The 7,901-nt window shown below is 51.7% G+C and overlaps 1 pseudogene; it reads right to left on the reverse strand.

Moving 5' to 3' along the window:
* Nucleotides 1-3,213: 3,213 nt before the first annotated feature.
* LOC115651450 lies at nucleotides 3,214-7,434 on the reverse strand (annotated as a pseudogene).
* Nucleotides 7,435-7,901: the final 467 nt, after the last annotated feature.

A 7,901-nucleotide genomic window follows, 5' to 3' on the forward strand; every position in this document is an offset into this window, starting at 1 on the left:
AACCTAAAATGTTTTGATCTTTGTCATCTTGGAAGATGAAGGCCACCAGTGGTCATTTTGATTTCTAAACCCACTGCTTCACTGCAGAAAAAGGAAGGTAGGAATACCCCAGGTTGGAAAAAAATGACATGCTAAAGTTGAAAAGAAACAGGAAACTTGGAATGAAATCCTAATGTCAGAATGAAGTGAAACAGTAAAGTAAAAAATGAAATAAAAGATCCATTTAAAAACTTGTTCTGATATAAATTTGTTGAAAATTTTATTAGCATTGACAAAAAACTAATTGAAATTTTTAGTTCTGACAAATTGGTAATTTTTGACCAAAAAAAATTCATTGGCCAATTCTCTACCAGTTCTGTTTCAGATGTCCTTAATAGTTCACTTAAGGTAGGGAGACTCTTTTCTTGCTTAGACTTATGGGATAATTTTGCCATGCACTAACGTACTAAGTTGTCCTCAGTTTCTCCTTCTAAGAACCTTCAACTTCCAGTCTAGGCTTTCATTCCGAACATTTGTTTGTAGCTACCTCCTGTGCGGGGATTTACCTCTATTATTTTTAACTTCAAACTCTCACTCAAATTCTGTTCTCCTGAAGTTTCTCTTTTGGTTCCTGTCTTCTAGGAATCTTTCTCTGTTTTTCTCCAGGCCCCGTCTCACATTTGTCTTCTTGAAAGTGGCTCTTTTCTCTTCTCCACTGTCCTGCAAAACACAATGCTATTCAGAGCCACAAAGAATCGTCTCGCAAGACAGCTCTGTTTCTTCTGGGAAAGGCGCAAAAATGGCCTCATTTTATCTCACAATATTCCACTCAGCACACACCTTATTTTAACACAGGACAAGTTCATACTCCTTGTTAGTGCAAAGGGGTATACTGTAATTCCTCGACTCATCTGAGCCAGCCAGTCTAGAACTGGTGCCTTATAAATGAATGGCCCCATATTCCATTCCTTGCCCTCCCTGAGTCAGTCACCGCCAGCCTGGCTTGGAGCTAGTGTTCCCTAGAAAGGCAAGGCCTGATATCCCATTCCCCACCCCCTGAGCCAGCCAGTCCCTCTGCCATGGAGCAGGATCAGAATGAGCACCCCTGAGTGGAAAGGCCTCAGTCCCCATTCTTCACCCTCCACCACTAACCACCACTCCCTCTGCCCTGGGGCTAGATTGGAGCCAGCATTCCCTGGGGAGAAAGGGGCCATATCTCATTCCCCACCTTCTAAGCCAGTCAGTCCCCTTACATTGGGTCCAGACCAGAGCTGGTGCCCCTAGAAAGGAAAGGTCCCATTCCCCATCTCCTTGAGCCAGCCAGCCCCCCTCCTGTTTCAACATATTTATTGATGTTTTAGTTACAGACTAGAATACTGACAGACAACGACAGAAGCAGAAATACAGTTTGCTGCCTCTACAAACAGACGAGCTGAATATTGGGCTAGCAGATTGTCCCTCAACTGGGATCGGGTTGGGTGAATTAGCAATTCTCCTCTGCACTGTGCCCAGAAAGGACAAGATGTTGGCCAATGAACCAGGTTTATGACCAGAAACAGTATTCCAGGGCATTACTGCCTCTGCTTGGACAATGGACTCGTCTGACCCAGTATCCTGCCTCCTGGCAGCCCCCGATCTGACCCATGGGCCCATCTAGCCTGATATTTCACCCACTCCCTGTCACGCTGGGTCAGACCAATGGGACTATCTTGCCCAGCATCCTGCCTCCAGCAATGGCCATCGTCAGCTGCTTCCAAGTAAGGTGCAAGATGCCTCATCATGGGCCATTATAAAATAAATTACCCACAGTGAAAGTTTCTTCCTCCCTCTGCTACTTTAGTGTCCGGTTTATGCCCAGAGGCATGACGGCTTAGATCTCTTAGACATCTTTGTCTCATACAGTGGTTTTCAACCTTTTCTCATTAGCAGACCCCTAAAAAAATTTCAAATGGAGATATGGACCCCTTTGGAAATCTTAGACGTAGTCTGCAGACCCCCAGGGGTCCACAGACCACAGACTGAAAACCACTGTTTTACGGTAACAACAGGCTTTCACAGACCCCTTAGACATAGTTTGTGGACTGACCATGGGTTGAAAACCACTGGTCTAGTAGAGATGCGTATGTTCCATATACATCCTTTTCCTCAATCCTACCAAAGTCTCAGCCTCCATTACATCATGTGTCAGGGAGTTCCAATGGCTAATTAAACCTCATGTTTTTTAAAAAGCACTTAAAGTTCTACTCATTCAAATTGGCCAATGGGAAACATGCACAAACAAAAAACAGAGCAAAACAATTGCCTCCCTCATTCTTAGACACATGCAAGGCAATTATGCTGGAGATTTAATACAGGCAAATATGACTCATGTTCGCTGCTTGGGACACAGACAGAGATGTGTGGTTTGTGGGTTATTCTACCACAAGCAGTTGAAACTCCAAATGCAGGTGGAACCCACAATGTGGGTTTATACCACCCTCTAGTGGCTAGAACACAGCAAAGATTTATGAGTCTATTTCCTCTAATGTACAGCACAAGCAATAGAGGCTCATTTTGTTCCGATACAGAGGTTCCCAAATTCAGTTCCCTGAAGATAACTCAGACGAAGGGCCCCAACATTTCAGGCAAGACACAGACGGCCCTAGACAACACAGACACTCCAGGAGGATTGAGTCACCCACTCAGAGCCCATATGGAAAGTGAGAGCAGCTTTTGAAATGGGATTTCTTGGACCTCTCTTCTAAAGCTGGGTCTGAAGGGGATTGTGCATTAATGATTCCTGCAGAGCAAGGAGTGAAGGGGGAAATTAACCTGACTTGAGGCACTGCACCTCCCCCTACTCCAAGGAGCATTTAGACATCTCTTTAGTAGGGTCCTACCAAATTCGCAGTCCATTCCTGCGAATTTTACAGCCACAGCATTTTAAAAATCTTGACTGTCACGGTTTCAGATCTTAAATTTCATGGTGCTGTAACAAAACATGAATGTGTTTGAAAATGGCAAAAGATAAACACACAAAGCCCTTAAGACTCAGTGTTTCTCAAATTGGGGGTCTCAACCCAAAAGGGGTTTGCAAGGCTATTGTAGCAGAGTTCACGGTATTGCCACCCTTACATCTGAGCTGCTTTCAGAGCTGGGTGGCCGGAGAGTAGTGGCTGCTGGCCAGGTGCCCAGCTCTGAAGGCAGTGCAGCTACCAGCAGTGGCACAGAAGTAAGAGTGGCAATACTGTGACCCCTACAATAGCCTTGCAACCCCCTTTTGAGTCAGGACCCCCCGTTTGAGAAATGCTGAGTACTGCTGTGTACTTCTACCCTATAGAATAAAGTACTTTTATAGTATAGGGTAAAAGTAAATAAAAGACCAAATTTCATGGTCCATGATGTGTTTTTCATGGCCATGAATTTGGTAGGCCCTGTTCTTTATATTCCACCAACTGTCCACTAAAGCATAGATCCCTTTAGGGGCTGCTTTGGCTTCTGGTTCCTTCCCTCCTCCCAATATGTTCCAAGGGAAATACACGGAACACCTCCTTCCACCATAATCTACCTGTTGCTGTTTCTGTATTTCCTCCTCTTTTCAATCCTCGTCGTCTAATTTCCTAACCCACTTACTTATTCTCCAAGGTAAAAATACCCAGTCATCTATGGACAGGTTTGTAAAAGTCCAGAAACAGCCTCAAGTCTTCCAGGAAACCAGAATTGACGCTGGATTCCTCTCTAGTTAATGATGGTATAAAGCTGGAGTGACCATCCCCACTTCCTCCACGGAAGTTAAGGGAATTAGGGCTGGATTCTGATCTCAGAGACCTCACTGTAAATCCAGAGGGAACCCACTGATGTTAATGAAGTCAAGGCAGATTCTGATCTCACTGGCCCTCGTATGAATCTGGAATGACCCCACTGATATCCATGGAAGATGAGTTATAGCTGGATTCTGACCTCTCTTGACCTTGGTGTAAATCGGGAGCAACCCCACTGATGTCAGTGGAATTATACTGATGTAAAATGGCCATGTAAGTGAGGGCAGGATCAGGTTCCTGGCTTCAACCCCCTAGACAGAAGAACTAATGATGGAAACATTGGGGCAAATCCTCACCTGGTATATATCACTCGAATGCCATTCACTGCAATGAACCCATGCCAATTCACAGCATCTGAGGATCTGACTATTGTATCCAGTCCTCAAGGGGAGTATTGGTCACCCTGGAATCAAATTGCCCTGGGAGAAGAGAGTTGACTGTACTGGAAGCAATGTATCAATTCACCCAAAGTAGTTAGGATGGACCTTGAGCGGAGACATTGTATCACACTGATCTTGGTCTAGAGATACCACTTGCAAAGAACTGGCCCTCTTGGATACAGTTGTATCAAATCAACCAGGACAGAAGAATTGACAATGGTGGAAACATTGTACCAAGTTCTCTGAAAAGAGGAAGAGTGACACTATTGGAGACAATGTATCAACGCACCCAAGGAAAGAGAATGGATCTCAGTGGAGACATTGCATCAAAGGGACCCTGACCTACCCTCCAGGGAAGAATTGACTCTCTTAGAAACATTGAATCAAATTATTTACGGAAAGGAGAAATGATCCTGGTGGAAACATTGTATCAAATGTGCCAGGTTAAGGGGTATGTGTGACCCCACTGGAAACATTGTATCAGATGGAACCTGCTAGAGACATTGTTTCAAATCCCCTAGGAGAAGAGCATTGACTTGTAACACTGTTAATCAGGCTGACCTTGGATAATACACTGTATCAAATCCTCCAAGGGACCAGCGGTGACTAGTCGCACCACCAACCCAAGCTGACCCTGAGGGAGATATTGGGTCAAGTTCCCTAGAAGAAGAGCATTGACTCTACTGGTGGATGACATCTCAAGCTGACCTTGGGGGCAACACTGAGTCAAGTTTCCCAGGAGGCCACGTTGGGATTCCTGGTCCATGACTGGAGAGTTGAAAGTCCCGCCCTCTGCCCCGGGCTCACAGGATCTCCCTGGTGTGTGTGCGCCAGTGCTTGACCAGGGTGGAGCTGCGCCCAAAGTCCTTGCCGCACTGGGTGCAATGGTAGGGTTTCTCATGGCGGTGGCTCCGCTGGTGATCCGTGTAGTGGGAGTTCTGGGAGAAGCCACGCCCGCAGTCCGGGCAGACGTAGGGCCTCTCGCCCGTGTGGGTGCGCTGGTGGCGGATGAGGTTGGAGCTGCGGCTGAATTTCTTCCCGCACTCGGTGCACTTGTACGGTTTCTCGCCGCGCTGGGTGCGCTGGTGCTGGAAGAGGTCGGAGCTGCGGCTGAAGCCCTTCCCGCAGTCAGGGCAGATGTAGGGCCGCTCCCCAGTGTGGATGCGCTGGTGCTTGATGAGGTCCGAGCTGCGGCTGAAGCTCTGACCGCAGTCGGGGCATTGGTAGGGGCGCTCCCCGGTGTGAGTGCGCTGGTGCTTCACCAGGTCGGAGCGCTGGCTGAATCCCTTCCCACACTCGGTGCATGTATTGGGCCGCTCCCCTGTGTGGGTCCTCCAGTGCTGGATGAGGGTGGAACTGCGGCTGAAGCTTTTCCCGCACTCAGTGCAGTGGTAGGGCCGCTCCCCTGTGTGCACCCGCTGGTGCTGGGCCAGCAGGGAGCTTCGGGTGAAGCTCTTCCCACACTCGCTGCAGATGGTTGGGTGTGCCTTGCGGTAAGGGGGTTTCTTGGGGGCTGGTCTGGGCTGAGTGGGTACCAATGGGAGAGGCAGCCCTGGGGGCTTTTCCCACTGAGATTCCAGTGCTGAAGGGGTCTGTGAGCCAGGAGAGTGCTCAGAGGTTTGCCGCAGGGCTGGAACCTGGGATAAAGCCTCATCAGACAATGCCCCATCTGGGTCCTCTTCTATGGACTCATTCCCACCAGGCAGCATCCCATGTGGCTCTTCTCCCATGGAAGCATCCTGATCAGGTGATGCCCCATCTGGATCTGCTCCCACAGACCCATGCTGTGGGGAACTCTCCTCATCCATCCTGCCACCTGCTGAGAGAGAGAGAATACAGCCAGGGCTCATTCCCTGGGGTTGCCAGGTGTCCAGTTTTCAAACACCTGGTCGAAAAGTGACTCCCCAGCCCAGTGAAAATGAGCAAGTGAGTGAGTGAGGGTGGGGGAGAGTGAGCGACAGAGGGAAGGGGGATGAAATGACTGGGGTGGGGCCTCAGAGAAGGGGTGGGGCAAGGATGTTCAGGTTTGTTTGGTCAGAAAATTGGTCTGCTCAGTTGACAAGTGCCCCCGGGGCAGCAATGGGGTTTGTCAGTGAGCAGAAAACCTGAGGGGCATGAAGTCAATTCCCTCAAACATTTCCCCAGTAGGGAGAGGAAAGGCTGGTTCTGCCCCAGTGGCCCCACAGAGCCTTCAGAGAAAGGCTGAGGGAGGGGAGGGCTCCTGCCAGGGGAGGGAGCCAGGAGTGACACCTGCCGTGAGGGACAGGGCACCTGCTGGGGATGACACTGAGCCAGATGAGACAGAACTGGGGGGCTCCCGGCAGCTTTGCTGGGATCCCAGCTGTTCCCTTCACTCCTGGCCACTCTCTGAACCAGTGTCACTCATTGCTCACCTTTGCAGGCACCTTTCAGGCTCTCCTGTTCCTCAGCACCCTGGAGATCTGGGACACAAGCTCTTCCTCTCCCTGCATCTCGGCAATCACGGCAGGGATGGGGAATCCTGCTGGCAGGGAAGAAAACAGGTGAGTTTGTTACATCTCCCCCGAGGGCTCAGTACAAAGGCCCTGTTCTGTGCACAGGGGCGGGGGCAGATCCAAGCTGAGGTGAAATTTCACAAGGGCCCTTCTGGGCTCTTCCATAGAGAATCAGTAGTCAGTGCCAGAATGACGGAGGAATCCTGTCTCCCAGCCCTCACCCTGCTGTAACCCCCCAGACCCCACTCCCCTCCCAGAGCTGGGGAGAGAACCCAGGAGTCCTGTCTCCCAGCCTTTGCCCTGTTGTAACCCCCAGACCCCACTCCCCTCCCAGGGCTGGGGAGAGAATGCAGGAGTCCTGGCTCCCAGCCCTCCCCCTGCTGTAACCCCCCAACCTACCCTCCCAGAGCTGGGGAGAGAACCCAGGAGTCCTGGCTCCCAGCCCTCCCCTTCCTGTAACCCCCCAGACTGCCCTCCCGTCCCGGAGCTGGGGAGAGAACCCAGGAGTCCTGACTCCCAGCCCCTTTGCACAGCTGCGTGCCGCCCCCCAGCCCACCCTCGGCAAGGCTCAGCCCCAGCCCTGGCCCTGCCCTTTGGCGGTGCTCGGGGCTATTTAAAAACCGAATCCCTGCAGCTGCGCTGCTCTCTGCCCCCTTCCCCCTCAGCAGCAGTGCGGGGCTCCGCGCACGGGACCGCCAGCGCCCCCGGGAAGCGAACCCCCCACCCCACAGCAAGGGCAGAAGCTCCGTCCGCTGGGGTCCGGGGCGAGGATCCGCTCACCCCGCTGCCTGCAGCAGCTCAGCTGGGGACAGGATGCAGTGCGCCGGCAACCCGGTCCCCTGGAAATCTTCCCTGCCGCAGCGTTCCTGCTCCTGGGCTGCCTCCCTCTGCCTGCTGCCCGGGGCAGAGCCCGGACTCCTGGGTTCTCTGCCCAGCTCTGGGAGGGGAGTGGGATCTGGGAGGGTGAGAGTAGGGGGGCTGGGAGCCAGGACTCCTGGATTCTCTCCTCAGCTCTGGGAGGGGAGTGGGAACCGGGGCTGGGAGCCAGGACTCCTGGATTCTCTCCTCAGCTCTGGGAGGGGAGTGGGAACCGGGGGGTTAGAGTAGGGGGGGCTGGGAGCCAGGACTCCTGGATTCTCTCCTCAGCTCTGGGAGGGGAGTGGGAACCGGGGGGCTGGGAGCCAGGACTCCTAGATTCTCTCCTCAGCTCTGGGAGGGGAGTGGGATCTGGGGGGTTCGAGTAGGGGGTCATGAGAGCCAGGACTTCT

The sequence above is a fragment of the Gopherus evgoodei genome, chromosome 4 (assembly GCF_007399415.2).
Source record: "Gopherus evgoodei ecotype Sinaloan lineage chromosome 4, rGopEvg1_v1.p, whole genome shotgun sequence".
NCBI lineage: Eukaryota > Metazoa > Chordata > Testudines > Testudinidae > Gopherus > Gopherus evgoodei.